This window comes from Caloenas nicobarica, chromosome 1 (genome assembly GCF_036013445.1).
Source record: "Caloenas nicobarica isolate bCalNic1 chromosome 1, bCalNic1.hap1, whole genome shotgun sequence".
In the NCBI taxonomy this organism is placed as follows: domain Eukaryota; kingdom Metazoa; phylum Chordata; class Aves; order Columbiformes; family Columbidae; genus Caloenas; species Caloenas nicobarica.
In genome coordinates, this window is record NC_088245.1 from 19,429,504 (window position 1) to 19,452,578 (window position 23,075).

Consider the following 23,075-nt stretch of genomic DNA (forward strand, 5'->3'; position numbering starts at 1 on the left):
AAAGGGCACTATTGCAAGCAAATTACTAGGTCAATGATTTTGGCCTGAGCTTAAGCTAAATGAAAAGGAAAACCACTGGATATGATGTGAGAAGTTTCTGAATTTAAATAACAGAATGGGAAGCTGATGACACAGGTAACTTGGCAAGGGATGCCTGAATTTCACTGGTGGTTAAGTAGGAGTGATGTGTGAGACTGCAAAGGCACAGAGATACTTGAAGGGGAGCACTAGGGATCTTTTGGGGAATAGAATCTTGCAAGGTTGGGTGTATCTGGGTAACCACAACATTTGTACTATGTAGAGCTGAGATTACTTAAGTAGAAATACTGAATTTCAATATGTATTTAGCAAAACTGGGACTGAATGGGCAAAAAGTAGTTAAAGCATGTTGCTTATTAGGGCAGGGAGGGCACTGAGATGAATAAAGGGAGTCACAAGGATGACAAAAAGGAGGGTCAAGAAAAGGAAAAAGAGTAATAAAGTACAAAATTGTTTGAGCAGTGTTGTCTGGCGGGACCTGTGGGCTGGCCCTATGTCTGATCATCACAGCTGGTGCAGGGCAATAATTCAAATATGTTGTTATAAACATACCACATGAGTAAAATCTTCTGTTGTCAGGAGAACAGGAATGGGAGTGGGGTCATGGGCTTCCCTGGATGGTGAGAGAACACTTCTGTAGATGATCAAGCATCTGGGTATCACCATGACAGCGGAAATTCCAGGTTTCATGGCACTGGCAACTGTTCAGAGCTTCACAATGTACTCGAGACACAGTTTTGTTTTGTTTATTATTTCTTTTGTTATGTTTTTCAATTCTGTGGTTAGAATTGGATTATATTTCTAATTTTATTAAATATAATTCAATGTAAATAGCATTGCAGAGGATTCCAATCAAAAATTTTTATCATGTAGGACAACAGCATAAGCAATAGATCATGTAGATTTATGGCAAAAAGATATCTATCTGCTTATTCTTGTGGTCCACCTGTCACCTTATTTCACACAATGAGGCTTCTAATTTAGAATGGCTGCAAGATATGATAGTGCAGTACTGATATTTTGAATAGTGAGTTGCATCTTTTCAGCTATGAAGCAGCAGTGCAGTTCCTTCTGCTACAAACTTCCATTCCATGTTTTTTAAGCATCAGAAAGCAAGGTTGATGTTTTTTGTACAGATGGTGAAAACTAGTGTTCATAAGTAGGTACTGTAGGATCAATTAATGTGCACTCAGGACACAAGACATAGAGGCTTATAATACAAGGGCAATGTTTCTTGTTCACTATTGATTTTTCTTTCTATTGATTCATAGCATTGATAGTGCTTACCTTGTAAACTGTTCTCAAGATAGCCTATGATGTCAAGATGAAAGTGTTTTCCTCTCTTCCTTTTAAAAACATGCTAGCTATAATCTGATGTCCTCACAAGAACTACTTTCCCACAGTAAGTTTGCAACATGTTTGATTGCTTTCAGGGACATAAAGATTTGATCAGAAATTGGAGATACTTGACATCATTAACATTCTTTTAACAATATCCTACATTTTGTACAATAGCATTTTTTTTTCCCCACAATATCCTCCTCAACCTTCTCTAACTCTGAATCTGCCTTCATGTGCACTTTTTAATATATATATTCATCTGCAAGGTTCATATAGAAGATGATAAAAGTTTGAGGTTAGCTGAAGAAGAAAGGTGGAATTAACATTTCATGAACATTTCTCATACCTGATTTTTTGTAATTTTTCAAATAATTTTCTACAACGTAGTGTTAAATAAAGCTCTGCAAGTGTTACCAGTACAAAAGATTGAAGACATTCAGCATCTGATTTTATGTCCACTGTTTCTAACAGAAATTTCTTGCTTCTAAAAAATAAGATTCTGTCTTGGGGTATTAAGGATGTATTTTTCTGTGTGATTTCACTATCTGGTAGAAAAAAAAAAACCACTACTTCTCCTCATTCGATATATGCACTTTTACACAACAGTGGACTTTTTATGTCTGTTGTCCTGAGTACTATAGATTTATATAAGCAGAGTTTGCCTTTTCAACCTCCTTTTATAATAATAAGCATTGCTTTGATTTAAGGGAAGTGTATGGGACCTTTGCAAATATCCTCTACAAGTACTAGTAGAGTAGTTCAGAAAAAACCCTAGTATGGCTAAGTCAAAGCTTTGCGTCTTTGAACAGATATTGTTTTCTCTTTGATCCCTACTCTCCTCAGCAAAACAAGTTTTGCTTCTCTCATTTGGTTTGTATCTATACTGCTCCTAGTGGGAATACACCTCAATTCACCAAATTCATTATTTTTTTCAGAACATGAGGGTAACTATTTTTTTTTTAATTAAAAATTAAAAAATGGTAGTAAACATATAAAAGTGGTAAAAAAAAACTAGGAAAAATTTTCACAGTTCTTTAGTGCAGCTGAAAATGTGTATTGGAAATAACATATGCTGTGTGGAAAAAGACCAGACCTTCTTCTCTATTTAAAAAAAAAAAATGCTTACAAAAATGGGACTAGCAAAGATCTTAATTATATTATTATTTATTGTCGAACACTTGGTTTTTATTAATAAACTTTGATGTCTGTATTTCTAATAAGTTCTCTATGAATGTTTTAATTTACTTCTGCATAGTATAAATGATTTCCTTTTTGGCATTATATTTTCTTTCTTTTTCCTTATATCAACTCCTCTACTATTGATTCACTTAATAGGTTTCTGCCTTATTTTGGATTAATTTTTATTGTAACATAATAGGAAGAACACTTCAGTGCTAGTCACTAGAGAAAATCCCTTTCCATGGAATTGATCCAATGCTTCCTGAAGCTAAAATTAGTTGTCTTTTTCTCTTTATTAGCATTTCTGTATTCACATTTTATGTGACTAATGACTACCAAGTATTAATATCTGATAAATAGTTAATGGTCCCAATTCACTATTATGGAGGAGCAATAAAAATTAGTTTTCGACTGCTCCTAAAGTATCTAAGTAAATAAGTGTGCTTGATGACATTAACTTGTATAAAAATGAAGTTTCTAAATTGGTGGTTTAAATGGGATAAATTTCGCCATGAAAATAGTCTTTAACAGACAAAAATGTAGAACAAAGTACTCCATATAAAATTACTTGAATTAATTTGATCATTTTTAATTGAAAAGTTGAAAAACAATGGATGTTAATAGGTCATGAACATGCTTTATGAATCACAAAGCTGTATCAATCTTTCAGTTGTTTTACTGTGTCTATCATAATTACTATGCAATTTCTTTTTTTCTTTTTTAGGAAAAAATTCAACATTCAGTGAGAAAATATTTTTTTAACATATTTTTTGTCTCTCCTCTTTCTCTAATAAGCTTTTACACTGCCTTTATTGACTTTTGTCCTCTCTGAAACATGATCTTTTGCAATGGCTGACTTCCTTCTTACTTTACAGGTACAACAAAGAGTTAAGCATGCTAATGGCAGTAGACCAATCAGGTTGTATGACAAAATGATTATGGTCATATCGTTTGGTTAACTTAAGTCAAAGACAAGAAATCCAAGGTTATGCCATTTGTTAGAGCTACGGATGGAAAAGACTTTACCTTGCTGGTAGGACCTACTCCAAACATGAAAACAGGCAAGTTGAGTTTCTTTGTTTCTTTGTTGGTTTGAGTAGCTTCCCTTAATATTTCCTACTGAAGAGATGGGCTTACCAGTAAATTAGTACTGTTTTATTCTTCATGGTGAAACCCTACTAGGAATGCTTTATCTTTAGGACTCAAAAAAATATCTCTAGCTATTGAAGGTTTCATGTCATTCCCATTGCGTCATAAGAATTCTTTTGCTCCGTGAGGAGTGAGGTTCTGCAAGATATTCAGAAACTACCACCAGCAATGCAACACTCAAGAACTTGTTCTGGGGGAAAGGAAACATGCATATACAGGGAGCTAAAACTTAGTGCTAACTCAATTAATATTTTAACAGTGTAACAGTTCAAGTTATTTGATACAGAAAAGCCTAGTACAGTTGAAATTATTATCTCAGAAAAACTCCTTCCTGTGTGTTCCTGTCCACTTAGTGTTGTGCTTGCCCTTCCAATGTCCCTTGGGTTTTGAAGGTGATGGAGCCAGCCTTCCCCAGAAGAACAGTGGAGGATTTTATGATGAATCACCATCATGCTGAGTTCTTTTCCAGCAACAGTGCGATTTGGAACCCTTCTGTTGTAGAATCAGTTTGGGTTTATTTTAATGTGTCATCCTGGGCTGCTGCCTTGTGGCTGTTCCCCAGCTGAGGGGTGGGTGTGATCCCACAGGCTCCTCAGCCTCTTCTCCTTCACCAAGGCATCTCATTTCTTGGGCAGCAACTCCCTGGGTTTAACAGACCCTTCCCATGGAGGCATTGGCAGACCTCAAGCTCAGGCAGGGAAAGCAACAGGTACTTGGCCCCGAGGCAGGTCCTGAAACCAGCCCAGCCCAGCCCAACTCTGGCCAAGGTGAGCCCAGGTCAGCCTGAAACCTGCACTCTCAAGTCAGACCAGAGTCCAAGACTTCATTAGGAACATCAAAAATCATGTTTACAGGCTCTACTGTATCAATATAATCACTGAAATGTTGTGTCGATCTATTCATCTTCCTTCAATGTGCTGTATAAATATGCGATACAGTATGTCAGTTTTTAACATTGAATCACAAAGTAACCACCATATTATGACAGTGACATTATTACCTGAGGATTTTTGGTCTTTCCATCCTTATTTTGTCTTCACTTACTAAATATCTTTGTTTCTTTCCTGTTAGGATAACCACTGGCCTCTGGACATCTCTTTAGGTTAAAGCTTGTCAGAGTTCTGTATTTTCTTTTTTTCTGTTGGAGAACGTCTGAAAGAGGCCAGAAAGGATCATGAAACAGTAATTGGTTCATGTAACGAGTTCACATGCACAAATAATTAAATGTCATATTTTGACAAATTCAAATTATCTGACTTCCTAAATATAATTTTAAACTTCATTTTTTTCCTCTGTTGACTTCAGTTCATCAGTAGAATAATCCTGTTAAGAAGAAGACTTAAAATGTCGTCTTTCTGTTAAGACATTCTATAAATGACTACTTGAATACTATGTAAGATGTTCTAATAAGCTAAATTTTGATAAAAAAGATGTGACTTCAGACATTTCTGGCTCAGAGAAATATTGTAAACAAAACTTGTAGAATGAGTGACTTAGGAGGAGAAAAAAATCTTGATTAGTTAAAGAAGAATCGATTAGATTCTGTGAATGAATTCCATCTGGGCACTGTGACTGCAATGTCTTGTTTCCTCATAGTTGGCTAACGTAACTTTTAGGAAGTCCACATCAGACCAAAACATAACCAGAGAGTAACTCAGTCTTACTATCATGGAAAGTAACACAGGTGTTATTGTTTACAGTTTTAGGAGAAGCACCAGGCTTTTAAATATAACTAGAACTGATTGGCCAAATCTATTAAAAAAATGGGTGAAGTACAAGCACAATGACCTTCATGGAAAATATAAACATTTCACATTGCACAAATAAAAAGCTCTTTGAGAGACTTGTCTTTGCTTTATCATTTTACTATGACACACAGATGTGACAGTTGTTGAAGGCAGGTAAACAGCCATAATCTCTTGAGGTGTCAGTAAAAGTGACAGAATTTATGAGGAGTTGCATCCTTCTTTTCTCACATCCTAACTTTGATTAAAAATTGAAAGATATTTTCGAAGCTTCAAAATAGATTTTTCAGAACAAAATTTACAAAAGAACTCTCATTTCAAATCCGTGTTTTTTCTTTCAAGGCATGCTAACTTTGAATTTCTCTGACTAAATGTTACTTTTATTTCTAGTATTGAGATTTTATATCTTTATAAATATTAAAATCAGAATAAGTTCTTAATTCCAATAAATTATGAGTTTTGAAATTATTTGAAGGCAGCATTGCAATTTTGAAGTTGCACCCACTCTTGTCTGTGGTATATTTCACTTCAGAAGTTTTAAGCAGACATGTCAAAGAGAAAATCAGGCATATGGAAGTGGAAGAAATATCCTCAAAGCTGACTATCCAACACAAAAGTGAAAGTGATGGTTTATATCCAAAGAGTTAGAAAGCATGTGAAAGGATTTCTGTCATCAAATGAGTCAGTCAGCTTCTCAGAGACATCAGAAACATGAAAGGTAAATATTTGAAACATGAACTTTGGTAAAAAGGATATCCTAATTTTGGAACAATACCAAATCAATTGACAGAATGTGAGAACCATGAGGTACATTTTCCACTAACTAAATTTATCATTACAGTCTTTCCTGGTGAGCAGGGTGGGGCAGTTGTCTCACTCCATATATTTTCTTTTCAAGTTTAGTTTCAAGATCAGTCTTTGTTAATAATATGCTAGAAGGCACAGTTTTCAAACTATCAGAAATTGCAAGTCTGGAAGAACAAGCTGAGCATGGATCTGGAGTTGAAAACACATTGAGTTCCAGTCCTGATTTTGTCTTGAGGTGGATTCTCTCTTCTTGTGAAATTTATCATTACCTTATTCCACTTGTATTTCCTAAAGTATTCTGATCTATGGCTACAAAATATATGACCTAATGTTTAATGATAGCCAAAACTTGTTGTGTGCAACTAAAATTATTGTTCATGTTTAAGAGAGAAAACATTTTAGCAATGGTTACCAATTCTTTTCCTCATAGCTTTTTACATTTTCTTTCTTCCTCTTGTCTTTCTATTGAATGTCACATTTCAGCCAAAAACATCACATAAAGGTTCAAATGTGGCTGCCTTTATATAGACAAATATAGCAGCATGGCATACAACCACAGCATGATTAACATTTTCAGGATACAGAAGGTTAAGAAAAACTACCATCAACTTGCATTGCTCCACACTGTGTATCTGTAGCACAAAGTGCAGCTCTGGTCCAGCCACCGATACATGTCAGTATGACTGTTCTGGAAGGTATGATTTTAAAACATGACAGTTTGCCCGACCAGCATACTCTACACACTAGCATCTTTGCTCTGGACTCTGTCCATTTGTCCTGCTTATGTTTAGAAGATGGTCCTCCTTCATTTTGTTAATTCTCTGTTGACTTGTGGAAACATAAAATGGCCCAAGGAATATAAAACTAGAGAGGTATCCTGGGAAAGCATGTGAGTACTTTTAATTCAGATGTAATTAAAAAACTACTGTGGATGCTCATGATTATCATAATTCATGAAAAAAGAGAATTATCATGAGATTAGTGTTCTAATTATTAAAATCAATTAAAACTGTTGTATTGCTAATATTGCTTGTAACCTGTGTAACTATTTAATTCAGTAGCTTTCTTACTGCTCAAATTAATGAAAAATTTCTATAGTTACCGATAGTTAAGTTTTAGCTACGTACCTTGTCAACCACCAGATGATTTTAAAAATTAAACACAGCATAAAATAGGAAGGGAAGTTTACATAGTCCCTTCCATCTTCATATGAGAATACATTTCAGTGCTACATAAGAGTTTTTCTTCTATGTATATTAATGCCAGAAAGAAGCATTCCTTCTCTTTCATCACTCCCTGTTTTCAGCAAAACTACTAGGACTGAAGTTATATGACATAGTTTTTACCATCTAAAGGTTAGGTTTCAAATAAATTATGTTTTCGCTCACACTGGCCATCACCTATAGAGGCAATTCACCACAACTAAAAATAGGTATCTAAAATACATTGTAGATAAATATTCTCTTTTCTAGTTTTTAGCTCATATGTATCTTTTACAATCCACATTACTGAATTTCAGGTTGATTTCTTTTGTGCATCTTCCTGAAAAGCCTCTGAAATAATTATTTTTAAACTAGTAATATTCTTGGTGTGACAATCCGTTTTCCACCAAATCATCCTAAAGAACTGATGTGGCCTTTCAAAATTTTTGTTTTCTGTACTTTTGGTTTTCCTATTTTTTTACATTAGACATGAGATTTTAAATCATGAATGAAGAAATTGAACTTTGATACCATGTATTGCGATAGCGAAGCTACCATGGAGTATAGCAGATATCTTCTGGCACAGCAATACAAAAAAACCACCTGGGCATATTCGAGGTGCTGCAACCACCAGAGTTCAACATATGTAAACACTTGCACAAAAAGATCTCACATTAACTGAAAGTTCTTAAGTACAGAGTCATATATTTGACTAAAAATAGTGATTACAAGAGTGTAATTTTCTTTGAGGAGTAATTTAGGGCATTGATCATGACAAACAAACAGGCCTTCTTGACTGCTGTGAAGTACTTGAACCAGAAAGAACATAAGATTTCAAAAGACTGTCTTTAATAAGAAACTACTTTCTAGTCACTCATCAGGAAAGGTCTCGTTCTGCATCATTAGTAGATTCAGTTTTTCAGTCTAAAGTCTGTGGTACCTCTGTCAAGCACATAATTCATTTCCACTTATTAAAAAAAAAAAAAAAAAAGCTTTACAAGTTTTATATTGATTGCATGTTCATTTTTGTATGTTACCAATGTCAAGTACAAAAGTAGTTATTGTTCTAAATAAGCAGAGTGAAAATGTTGTACATTGCTTGCACCGGTAGTTGCAAAATGATAGAAACATTCCCTTTTCTGTTTATTCAAGCCCTCATTCTTTGAAGAATTTTCATTTTGGTCTGCTTTATATTTTCCAGTTGGATGAAGGGAACTGCAGGTAAGAGTCTTTCATTAGAGTCATGTCTGATTTAATTAATCTTTAATTATTGTGCAAAACAAATGAAAGGATAGCTTTGATCAGCAAATTCATTTGAAACATTTATCAACTAGCTGATCTTTATCACCTACCCAGATGACAGTAAATCAAATGCATACCCCTTTTCAATTCATGAAGCAAATGATTAAAGTGTCCATATGAGGCCCTATCCTAAGTAAATCTAATTGTGTGTGAATAATCAGTTCAGTTGTGTGATGAATGTGCCATTATAGAATCTAGTCCATAACTAAAAAATATTTTAAACTATACTTGCTTTAAAAGGGACATTCTTAAAGTCATTGCTTCAGACATTTCTTCTTCTTCCTTATTCACTGGTAGATAAATATATATCATATTCATTTCATCATTTGTCCTTGCTTTCTACTTGACCTTTCACATCAACTCTAGGAGTTGTCTTCACTTGACTTTTGTAATTGTAACATGTTCCAAAAACATATATATCTTATTAAAAAATAGGTTTAAGAGAAACACAAGAAGTATTACTGAATATTACTACAAAGGTGTTATTGTCCAACCCAAATTTAATTTTTCCATTGCATAGCTTTGATTATTAAGACTGCTTCTACTTGACAAAATATTTCCTCCACTTAACATGAAGAAAAATAAAACAGAACTGTATTTGTTTATTGCAGAATATAAAAGATATCGAAATCCCACATTCTCCTTCAGAACACATTTATTGACTTCTGCTGCTCTTAAATATTTATGAATGCATTCTTTTTTCATCTGTAATTCGAAGATCCCTTATTTGAGGTTTCATGAAACTTTTGGTTGTGGACAAAATTTTGTTTAGGGGTCTTAGAATCAGAGAATCATGGAATGTCCTGAGTTGGAAGAGACCCACAAGAATCATCGAGTCCACCTCCTGTCCCTGCATATGACAACCTCAAAATTCACACCATGCTCCTTATATGGCTTCCTCTCCAAACCCTTCAACTTCGTAGCCCTCTTCTGGATACTCTCCAGTAGTTTAATGTCTTTTTTATACTGTGGCACCCAGAACGGCACTCAGTGCTACAGGCGAGGCTGCACCAGTGCAGAGCCGAGTGGGGCAATCACCTCCTTTGCCTGGCTGGCGATGCTGTGCTTGATGCACACAGGACATGGTTGGCCCTCTTGGCTGCCAGGGCACACTGTTGGCTCATGTTTAACTTGCCGTTGACCAGAATCCCCAGATCCATCTCCTAGTCTGTATGTACAGCCAGGGTTGCCATGTCCCAGGTGCGAAACCTGGCACTTGCCCGTGTTGAACTTCATGCAGTTAGTGATTGTCCAGCTCTCCAATTTGTCCAGATTCCTCTGCAGGGCCTCTCTGCCCTCGAGAGTGTCGACAGCTCCTCCCAATTTTGTGTCATCAGCAAACTCACTAAGTATTCCCTCAAGTCCTGAGTCTAAGTCACTTATATAGAGACACTGAAGAGTACTGGCCCTAAGATGGATCCCTGCAGAACCCTGCTAGTCACTGCTTGCTAGCCTGATATAACCCCATTTACTAGAACCCTTTGAGCCCGGCCCATCAGCCAATTGCTCACCCACTGTACTGTGTGTTTATCCAGTTGTATGCTGGACATCTTGTCCAGGAGGATACTGTGAGAGACAGTATCAAAAGCTTTACTGAAATCCAGAAAGATCACATTGACAGGCTTCCCTTCGTCAGCTGAGTGGATAACCTTGTCATAGAACAAAATTAAGTTTGTTAAGCAGGACTTTCCCCTCATGAACCCATGCTGGCTGGGACCGATGACTGTGTTGTCATTCAGATGCTTTTTGATAACTCCCAGAACAATCTTCTCCATGATTTTGCCAGGAATAGAAGTGAGGCTGACTTGAATGAGGATTTCAAATCTTTAGGGATTTGTTCATCCATACGTAACAAAATAATGAAGAACTAGAATGACAAATAAGCTATTATTTTTTCTAATCTAGCCTTAACTTATGCCACATTCTATTTCATTTTTCTTCAAGTATGCATGTAGAAAATAAGACCCTTTTCCCTACTTCTCATCCTAAAAATAGTTGAAGAGAATTCTCTGTTGAATTCACCTAATATATTAAAGGGAGAACAAAAACTTTCTAATTAGTTATATTTAGTTGGTTAAATAAAACCAAAGAAATAGCAGTAAGGGTCTTGAAATGTCTGAGAAGAAACTTGAAAAGGAAAAAAATATTTTATATATTTATTCTTTCTAAATACAAATATGGATGAGAGAAAATGAGATTCACATAAGAAACGAGATCTCAGAACTAAGAAAGCTCTAGTTCCTCTTACATACAGCCTTTGGAAACACAAAATCCTGATGTGCAATAGTGTCCTGGTTTTGTTTTGATTTGTGGTTTTGTTATTATTATTTCTTTTATTGTTATTATTATTCATTATCCAATATGGGTAGTCTGTTTGAAAGATGCCCTTAGCGACAATGCAATTTTATTAACTAGCACTTTCATCCACAGTAATGATATGTTTGGGTGAAATGTGTACTTATCTGAAACATTCTATAGCTATCAATGAAAATGCACCTGTCAGATAACAGAAGGAAGATCCCATGTGAATGCACAATCCCATCAGTCAGCTGACTTCAAGAGCTACACTGATTTAAACCTTCTCTATATTTAGTTCAAACATATTTCAGATGACTAGATGCCATCCACAGCCACTCTGTTGTGTCATCAATGATAGGTCTTATAAACATATGCACATAAGTAGAGAATGAAATAATGAAAAAGTCACACCATATCCCTGAGGAAAATATACCCACTAATTAAAATTTAAAAATATACTCAACTGAATTAAAAAGACACTTCACTAACTCAAAGAATGGTTTATTCCCTACAATCTTGAACATTATTTATTCCCTCTATTGTAATCCAGGCCTTGATTTGTGTGAAAATGTGAATACTTCTTTAAAACTAAAGACTTAAAGATTTTAATTAGTGAAGTATTTAGTGGGACAGTTTACCAGGCTTTTTTAGCATCATATGAAGTGATTTCATTAAATTATTAAGTGGTTTAATTATGCAAACTTTCACATTGCTAACTGAAAAGCACATGTTTTATTTGAAAACATATTGCTTCATGAGAGCAATAACTAGGCACATTGTCACAAATTAAGACCTAATGACAGTTTGAAGGCTAAAGGCATTTAGATCTCAAAACACTCTAAGCACAGATTTATGCAATTTTTAAAATGACACAACTTATCTGTTTCCTGGGAGAGATGCCATGGTCCCAGAGAAAAGTAGGATGAGTCTGTGCTGTGTGTAGTCCTGGGCAGGGTCATGGGGTCCCCTGGGCTCTCTTCTGCTCCCTGGGTTCTCTAGAGGTTGCAAAGATGGTCTTGGCTCCTGGCACAGCATCATGGTGTCTTCACGTACTTTGAGTACCCTCAAAACTTCATTTTTGTGGGTTATAGGGTTGGATAGATAAAACCTCATTAGCCCATTCAACTTACACTTTCATTTTCTTATTTGGTCCTGCTTTTTTTGGCACTTACAATCTGTTCCAGACACATCTGGACACATTTGCTCTTGTTAATGATCAAAACATTGTTTTCATAATTTAATTATTTATTTTTTTGAGCACACCAAACCTATTCTTTTGTTCGGGACAGCTGGCTGATAGTATTTTCTCTACTTTTATAAGAGAAAAGTCTGTTAAGGTTTTTACAATCTGTACTGACAGTGCCTGACATGTGCCAATTGCTACAAGTACTGCTGTTCCTTTCTTAAACAGGAAGGTAGCAAATAGACAGGAAATATACTTTCAACTGCCAAGATCCTGTTTCAGTTTTCTGAGATACAAAGGGATGGGTCACTTCTGATTGTGGTTTTTAAACTTAATGGACATATATATATACATCTGTTCTCAACAGAGGGTGAAAATTCAATTAATTTCTGTTCACTTCTGAAAAATAAAATGAGACCTTCACAAAAGATGGATGGGATCCATGTGAACCGACGGGGAAAAGCAAAACAGTTCTCATCAGGGTCCCTAATAAGTGTTTGGAGAGAGAGGTATTCTTTGAAATGGTGGACAAGCTAGCAACTGCTCTAATAAACCAAGAACATCATGTAGCAGAGCCTCCCAGCTGCCTGCAAACAACTCTTTTGTTCAAGTATCATGTCCCCCTTAAATGAGAATATCGGGGTAGGTCAGATATTATCAATAGCTGAAGAGAAGGGTTGTGTTTACCTTCCCCACAACAGATAAAGGTTCAAATTTTCCTAATAGAGAAAAGTTATTATTCAGCAAAGAGTTGGGTGCTTGAGTAAGCTGCAACAAGACTTATAGTGAGGACATCCCCTAATGGAAACCAGGAAATGGTTCTTCCTTATGGTCACTTTCCCCAGTGCTCTGTTCAGGGAAAGGAGAGAACTCCCTCAGGTCTTTTACACTTGTCTGAAAAAAAGGGGAACCAGAGCTCAGTTGGAGAAGCTGATATTTTTCAGCCAGATGCTGTCTTGACCTATGCTGTTTCAATTTCAAAACAATGTAGGGCACTGTAGAACTACAGCCCTCGTAGAAGTTTCTTTTTTCTTCCTCTCCCTGCCCCCACCCCGCTCCCACCTCCCACCCTTGGTCAGAGGAAAAGGCAATGCACACCTTAAAGCATGTGTATGTATTCAAGAAAGACTGGAGGAATCATGAATTCCATGACAAAATAACAAAAACGGAAAAATTACCTTTGTTGTTGGAAACATGATTCCACCTGTGACTCTTGGCCTGTAAAAGAAATACAGTTACAGGCTTAGGTTATCATCTACCATGATATGTCCACACAGGCATTTTGCAAATGTTGGCATTCTAGCTTCCAACTAGCAAACATATACCAGCCTTTGGAATGGCAGTTTGTTTGCAAGAGGAACATTTGCCTACTGTGCTCCTTTCATGCAGTAATGGTGAGCTGAAATAGTAGCTGTGAATCAAATTCAGGCAACTATTGCATAGCTTCACAGTAGCTGGATGGAAGCTGGAGGGTTAAATGAGAGAGTAAGGGCAGCATACCCTGATATGACGATTTATGCTGGCTTCCAATTTGGAGATGCCTCTTCTCCAACTCTGTTGGACAATGGGCAGAGAGAGGCCACAAATTTGCATTGAAGGAACAGCAAGTAGGTCTATAAAAGATTATGTGAACATATTCAAAGATCAAGATTTTAAACATTAAATCCACACACAGAATAAAATATTAGTTTTATATAATCACCTATGTAATCTATATGATTGAAGGTAAATCATTATCAGAAATGTGACTAGAAGACTAACTTTGATTTCTTTTAGCAGAGAAATATGTTCAAATTCTATTAAAGAATATGTCTGCTACTTCTGCAGCCACATTTTCTGAACAAAAATGTATGTTCTTCTTAGGTAACTGATCATAATTACAAAGTAGGTTTTCATATTGATGAAAACCGCTTAGAAATAAGCAAATTTTTTCATAGTAATTGGAGAGCTATAGACACTGAAAATGATTGTGTGAAAATTCATATAGGGGTGTCTCTTGCCTTGCAAATTAGTGTGCTGGCAGAATTGGAAAAAAATTAAACAGTACATGAATGACTGTTCTATATTGCCATTCTTAACTAGTTTTGCAAAATTGTTACAACCATAGAGGGAGAGGCACAGGAGAATTATGCTTAGAATATGTAAAACTGTTTAGAAACTATGTATTACTTTATTCAGAGAGATTTAAAAACCTAACTGACATCCTTAACAGTTCAAATGGTTTCTAAATCTTCTTAAATCTTGAAAATAATTATTTTAATTTCCCGAAAAGAATGCCCTAAAAAGCTCTATCGAATTTCCAAGTTACTTTTTTCAGTTTTTCTACTCTTTGCTAAATATTAGTTTATGTGGCAACTTAATTTGAATGTTTTTTGGAATAAGTCATGTATAAGCGGAGTGGCATCAATCTTGCGATTTTTTTTGAAGTTTTGTTTTGTTCCATTTACTGTTTAAAATTTCTTTTTTTTTTTTTTGTAACTATTTTAGTTTTTACTTCATAAATTAGATTTATATGTCTAATGAGGCCAGAGGATGAAACCACGGACATGACTATTCAGAACAAAAATGTAAATGTACCCAACGTTATTTTTAAAAGCCCATTTCTCTAATTTCTGAGACTTTCTAATGATTTTCAGGGTCTAACACATGGTTTGTGAAGAGTTGTAGTGGTCAGCTTTGTAGATGGTGGTTCAGAACAGACTAGAAGCCAAAGTCATCTAGATATTGTCTTGAATGATTTATGAACTGTAGTACTACCTTAATATCAAAGAGGTATGTATAATAGTGTGGTTTTGGGTAGTCTAGGGTTGTGAATTTGCTCAGCTGGGGTGCCAATTGACCTAGCCTCACCTGATACATGAACACCTGTGTACTCCTAAAAGCAGAGTTGGATAGATGCAATGGTAGTTAGATCATTCTGTTGTGTCCTGTTAATCAGTGAGCAGGCATATCTCAAAAACACCAGCTCAACAGGCCTTGCAGATATACCTAGCTGAAATAATTTATTAAGACACATCTGCCTGTGTTTTGGGACCAAAGTATAGAATAATCAAAATATGATTTACAATATTGGCATAGATATTTAATACCTGTATGCATATATATATATATAATTGTGATGGGTCAACCCTGGCCAGCAACAAAACACCCACACAGCTGCTCCCTCACTCTCACCCCCACCTTCTTCATGACTGGGGAAGACAATAGGAAAAGCAAAAGCAGGAAAACTCATAACCCAAGATAATGACAGTTCAGTAAGTGAAGGAATTGGGGGGTGGTAAGAAAAAGATGCACAGATAATTACTCTCACCATCTCTGATGGCAGACCGATGCTCAGATCAAACTCTGAGCAACAGATACCCTGGAATATACCCTCCCCTGCAATTTTTATTGCCGAACAGGACATTATATGGTATGGAACATTCCTTTGGTCAGTTTGTATTAGTTGTCTCAACTGTATCCCCTCCCAAATTCTTGCCCACCCCCAGTCTGCTTGTTGAAGGGGCAGGTTGCTCAGAGTGAGAAAAAGAGAAAGTCTTGTTGTCATCAAGCCCCATCAAGCCCTGTTCAGCAATAGCCAAAATCTTGGTGTGTTATCACCACTGGTTTAGTCACAAATCCAAAGCTATGCAGAAAGGCAATTCCATTACAGCCAGATTCAATATAATAATATGCTGAAAATATCTAACAAACAGCTTTCACGTATTACTATCAGCAATTAAATTAGTGATAGGTTGACATTTTTGTATAAGGTTGTTTTTTGTTTTGTTCTATGAAAGACAAGAAAAAATGGATACATTCTACTAGCCAATGTTAAAGATTATTCTGTTCAGATTGCCAAGTTTGTTGATTCATCATAACAGTTCTGTCAGATTATATCAACTAAAATTGCTCTTGAAGACAGGTACAGTAACCAAGTGATGCTGATGAATAAATTATCTACTCTAGAGATAAATAATCAAATATATATCTTCTTGACATGTTCCTCGACAGTGAAGAAAATATTGTATGATGATTACACTCCAATTCAACAGAAGCGGAAAACTGATCTGTAAAATATTTAACAAACCAATTTGAGTGAAACATGGGCAGTCTCACTGGTCTATGTGAAAAACTGAATTACTGCCTCTTCAAATTCATTACAAATACATTGGTACGCTCTTCTAATCAGAAGGTCATTTTGAAAATGACAGGCAGGAGTTATTTCTATTTGGGCAAATATTTGAATTTACGTTGTTGTGTTTCTATAAAACTGTGTGCATTGTCCTTGTGTAAGTACTTTTCTCTCTGACCTTTTCAAGCATATAGCAAATAAATCTTTCCTTGGCTTTAAAGTGGCTGTCATAAAAACACTACAGGGTTCTAGGCATGTTGACTAACAATTTCGAAACAGTCTGACCAATTTGGAAACATTTTCCTTTGAAATTAATAGGTGTTGGTATGGAATGACTAATCAGCTTTAAGAATTTCAGTTCATTAATTTGAATGTCTTTCCCAGTTACATTGCCTTACAGTTCAATAAATAAGGAAGTTGTATCAGTTTTTATTAAGATGGGATTAAAGTGAACCTTTGCAGTAAGGCAAGAACACCTGTGCTGATATTGCATCCTTTTCAGCAAGACTTTATTTATTTATTTTTCTTAAACTGATTAGGATGTCTGTTGCAATTAATTAAAGCAGACTTCGCATCAGAGGAGTGCCTAGGTAAGAATGCAGTCTCAGTTTGAAAACCCTTATCTTTAAGGAAAAATGTTCATATGATTTTACCCCTAGGCACCAGGACTTCCAACTCAACTCATAATCTCAAATTCAGGCTGCATACTTTCTCCATTCTGTCCCAAGTTAGGTTTCTGCTCAGGTTCAGGGATTCCTGTGATGTGTTGTCCAGAACCGGGACAGAGTCAGGTTTGAACTATCTAGGCAAGTGGTGAGAGAGTGTATAGAGGGAAAAATATGTCACCTTGGCAATTTCCCTAAGAAAATTCTGAATCTTAAAGATAAAATTGTTTTTTTCTGTGTCTTTGTAGAGCATTCACATCAAAGTCATGCTGCAGAACCGTGCCTTCTACCTATGATCATAAGAAGTCTAACCCAAAAGGGTAAGACTTCCTCCTGACATATCTTTGATCAGAAAAGTCTGGGGTAATTACTGAGAACAGGATACTATCTGTGCTGTGACATGACTGGTGGGATTTATTGCTCTTGTCTTCATGTGTATGTGTGTGCATGCGTGGCTGAGCCAGTAATCCTAAAGCAGGTATTTCAAACAGATGACTCACTCTGAAAATAAGAAAATCAAGAAAACCAGCTCAATTGAATCCTATGAATGCTGACTGTCAATAATCTGACTAATTCAAATTCTGATCTAATTCAGGATGCAAGATGGCTATACCCATGAATCGTGTCACGTTTGAGAAGTGATAAAATAAAATACAACCAATCAACTCTTTTGGCATTCATCAGTGCCAGCCTTACATCCCTTGAAAGACCTGCTTGGGGAATTGTGCCTAACATCAGTGTTAGGCACAGCCCAGCCCAAGAAACCCCAGTGATATTCTGGATTTGTTTAACTCCATGTTGGAAGCAGTGACGAAATATTGTACATGAAAAAAGGTATATATTACAAGCAGTTATTCACCCCCATGTGGTGTCAGGGCAAGGTTTCACGGCCAGCGCCAGTCCCACCACCAAAATCCAAAGGCAGTGCGGCAGCCCCTGGCTGGGAGTCCCTGCTCTGCCTGCCCCCAGCCAGGGCACAGCCCAGGTTGGGGGTCAGCTGGAGGCTTTGTGTTTCTCCCTGGGGCTGGAGACAGGCCAAGACCATCCAGAATTTGACCTGTGTCCCTGTTGCGGTATCACTGAGGCAGGGACTGACAGCCTTGAAGGGATGAAAATGAGTCCTGGGCCAAGGGAAGGAGACAACGCAGGAGGCTGCCAAGTGTCATTTTCTTTGGTGGCAACTAATATAAGTCTCAGTCATGATCCCACCCACATCATCAATCCCAAACTTGCAAGTATGGTGAATCTTTCACAGTAAAACAAGTAGATAGGCAAAACTAGGAAACCAGTCACGATAAAAAAAAAGAAATATGTCAGAGACAGTTTAGCTGTGATAGTGACTTCTTTGGTTTGTACCGGAAAAGGTGTCAGAGTAGCTCTGGCAAAGCATCTTGCATTCCCAGAAACTGAGAACACAAGAAGCTCACAATTTCAGTATTTGAAATTCTTATACAGCCTTCAAACTTGTAGCTGCATCACTGAACATAAAACTAAGCATAAGGCTATACCATTTTCAAATTCAAGGGAGTTACTCTAAATTGATCATGTTAATAGTGGGGATTTAACTTAGCAGGGAGAGATTCAACTTAAATAGCCAAATTACGATGACTACTTCTAATGATCTACTAAATGTTCAGCAACCTGCCAAAGAATGAAGATTAGTTCTATATACAAGAAATTTTATCACAAATGATGTGGTTTAGGTTGTTTTAAATGGAAGAAAAAGCCCCTAGGAGTTTGTAAACCACTTCTTCCTTCCTTGATGAAATTCTGTAATGTTGGGCAGTTACTGAAGATCCCTTCTGTGGATGATAGATCTGATTCTCTAGCGTGTCATTCCTTCTACAGCTAGCTCATTTGCCTTTAATTTGCAAAAGCAAAAATGGTCCCAATCTGCTTTTACAGATGTGATTACAGGAGCAGACAATCAGATATGGTTTTGTTGCCTTTCGTTCAAGAACATAACAGTATGATTCTGGATCTACTCTGTAGAAATGTAACATGAACCTGAGTTTCTGTCAGAATAGTTTTCATATCCCAGAAGTGGAGCTAGTCCTGGAAGAAACAGAACAAATGTAGCTCTCCAAGCCACTTTCATTACACTTTGACCTACATTTACTACATCTTTTTTTAACATGGAAAATAAAACTCTATTTCTTTCAATTTACTTTGATTGGTGTTAATTCAAATGTATTGACTTGAATGCCTTTATTCCTTATCCTGTTAGGTGTCATAAGTAAAAATGGGACTGTTAAGAATGTAGTTGAAGAAGGCTGGTTATTATTTAGCAATAAACGGTTCACAGCAGGTAACTTTTCCATAATTCATAGCACCTGGTAGTGGACTGACATTAGACCTCATCACATACTCTTTCCACATCATTAACCACAACCTGAAATCACAGTTTCACAATAATTGAAGCAATGCTCTGAAAGTGTTGCAGACTTTTTTTTTTTTTAAAAAATAGTATTTTGAAATCCTTTGGCTATATTTAATCCGTTATGTTTCTAAAAGGCTTCAATAAACTTGCCTGCAGGTTACTGTGGAGGGGAGGAAACATTAGAACATCACCTCATATCTGAATGGTCACATACCTACTGCAAATAAAGTTTACAATATGCAGATTTGAGATACATGATGCTAGTGGTCAAACTCAATAATCTTAGGGTAGAAAGTTATGTGGTATGATCAACAACATTTATACTCTGGTGACGAGAACTCTGTATTGTGATAAGGAGGAAAGAAAACATCAATGTCCAAACCAACCTAGCAGAAAGAAAAAAACTCTCCTAGATAAAGTCTGACAGCTTAGATTAGTCATGCTCCACATAAACTAGTAGACATTTGAGGAAACATTTGTCCATGTGCTGTAGAAATTTTGTGTCTGCTTCCCAGCTGCGAAAGTTTAAAAATCGTTCTTTCCTAAACTGCAGCTTAAAGAAGATTCTTATTTAAAGTGCTAAAGGAATACGGAAATAAAGAAGTTTCCGATACCACACTCTAATATCTACTCATCTGGAAAGTAAAAGATTCTTCAATGTAAAAAAGACAGTGAATTTGTATTAATTTTGTCATTAATTTTGTTTATAAGCTTTGAGATAAAGGGTTCACAATTTGGTAGAACTGTAAACAAGCAGTTCTGATCAAATCTAATTGAAACAGTTTAAATGCATTACAGTATCTTGAAAGTGCTACCAAAACATTTGGAAGAGTAATTGATTTGCCTTTTTTAGCCAGAAGAAATTAGATAAATGGAACTCTTACATACACTTCTATTTCCCAACTCTTCATATCTGCAAAGCAAGTTAAAGTGGGATCCCTCAAAACTGTATTAAAAAATCCCACCTTTTTGATTTTTTAGTGTGTAAGGCTAGTTGCTAGATTTATTTTGTTGTTCTTGTATATTTTTATGCCCTCCAATTTGAGTAACTGCAAAACTGAGATGGCTGTACAGTACTGACTTTAGCCAAATCAAAGGAAAAACTGCTGGAAATCTTGAAACAATACTCTGCTTCTGTGATATGTCCTGTGTTCTCCAAATGCTGAGGATTTAAACTCTCACAGCATTTAAACTCCTGTTGACTAGAGAAGGAGAGGAAAAACCCCACCCCACACCACACCACAACACTGAAGGAAATAATAGGCTCTGCAACCCCTTCTCCCCACTCCGAGGGTTTTGTCTGTGTTCAAAATCAGCTCTGATTTTACTCAGCTGTGTAACCTGGGAATCAAACCCTGTGAAAACACATAAGGTGTGAAAACAAACTGTGGGAGTCTTTTCTGGGATTTCTGTCCTCTTCGGATGCTGTATTTAAGCTCATGCCTTTGCCCCTAGGTCCTTGTGTGAGTTTTGTTGCAGCAGTGCCCCTGCCCAGCACTGCATCTTGTCCCTGACCTGGCCTCACTGGCTTGGCTTTCTGGCCTGATCTCGGACCTGCATTGTCACTAACGATGTGGCTGTCAATCACAGGGCTGTTGGGTGACGCTGGTCACTGCTACCAGTTCTCTGCTTTTCTTGCATGTGTACTCCATTATGGTATCCCTCGGTGGGAGAGTTGCTGCCCTGCTATCCTGTTGTGATTTCTAGTTTCTGGCTCCCCTTTTTGTGCAGAACAGCATAGGCTTGCTGTTCCCCATCAGTAGAAAGCTCATTTACTGGATCAATGGCTTTATAGAACACTGACTTTAATTTAAAACTGGGTAAGAAATTATGGTGGTTTTTTGTTTGTTTGTTTGTTTTTTGGTTGTGTGTGTGTGGTTGGTTGGTTGGTTTGTTTTGGGTTTTTTGTTTGTTTCTTTTTTCTAATCCTGAGACTGACACAGAAATGACCTACATTGCATAATGAAAGTTCCTATATGTCAAAATAGCTGGCATATTTTCCAAATACACCTACAACCCTGGAGGTCTTTGTTATACCATGTCTTGATATGTTCCACCTTTTTCTATTGTACTCATTTGGAAGCAAAATAAATACTGCTGAATATATGCTATACTTGCTTAACTTAAGGGAATGCATATCTGATTTTACAGTTTTTTCCCTTTGAGACAGCAAATATAGGAGTAGCTTTGGAGACAGGTCTAGGTTTAAATCAGTGGTTTTATTCTATAACACATTGTGTTTATTCTTGTATGCGGGTCATCAGAAAGTTGCAAACAAAGATTTTTTTTTTTTTTTCCATCAGAGAAAAGGTCATTAAGAGGCCTTAGTAAACAAATTAGACTGGATTTTCTTTAACAAATTATTTCATATATTTATGGCAAAGTTTTAGTTGAAACTGAAGAGCATAAGAAACAAATTACACAGGGGAGCCCTGAATGCAAACTCATCTGGTGACCACAGGGTACCTACCTCACAAGTTGTGTTTTCCATTCCAGCTTTATGCCCTAATTCAGCAGGAATCTCTTTTCTCAATATTTCATCCTGCTGGCAATTTACATATATGTACAACTAAATATTTATTTAGCCAATATAAGACTGATCCCAGAGTTAAGTAACATTTTCTTCATGTAGCGTATAAAAAAACTTGATTAATCTCATTTGTATTTCCTTATTTATATAAAGAATCTCCAAAGGAGAGACTAAATGAAATGGTCATATATGCCAAACTGCCATCTATCAGGTTGGGGACTAGAAAATTTCTCTTTCTCACACGAAATTACCAAAGATCTCTTAGCCTATTCCTTATTTTTTATGTCTTCTTTTGTTGTTTGTTTCATTATTTTCATTAGTTTTGAAGTTTTAAATATATCTTTTTTTGGGGGGTGGGGGGGGTGGGGGGAGTGGAGGTGGGAGGATGCAGTTTGTTGTTTTTGTTTGGTTGGTTTTCAAGTGAAGAACATGATGTTTTAAAATAGTTTTATTTTTTATTATACAATATTTTTATTAGCTGTGACAACCACCTTGTACCTAACACTAGCTAGGCACAACCACCTCGCGCACAGGTCCAAAAAGCTGAAGGTGTTGTCAGGTTAAGAGTTTACAAAACAAAAAATAACATGTTGTATAGTAGCAATCAAATTTGCTGAAATAATTAGGGGTTACAAATACCCTTTAGTATAGCATAGATTTTTCAGTGGCCTAAATATTAATCCTAAAGTTGGCTTTCTTAAACTTCAGAATTGTTACAGAAATGTATTCTGGAAATGAGGCAAATTTAACTCATTTACAGAGATCAGGTAGATGAAGCAAATCTGACTTTTAAGGTTTAACTTGAAGAGCAGGAATATTTATCTAGACCTGCCTGATAGGAGTCCTTTTTGATCGCACTTGATACGGGTTTATGGAATCCAGATCACACATAAACTTCCCAGTGTCTTGGCATTTGGGGCACCACAGCTTTTCAGTCAGTGTATTAAACCAACTAGTAATATTTTCAGGTATGGTTTGTTTGCTTGTTTGTTTGCTTATTTCATCTGTAATTCCTCTGACTTCTGTGCTTTGGGGCTGTATCCTCATTCTTCTGTGGTATTATTTTGACGAAGTTTCCGTATACTGGGGATATGTCTCATGGACATTTTTCATGAAGTTATCCAAGCAGTGGCCAGGGTTT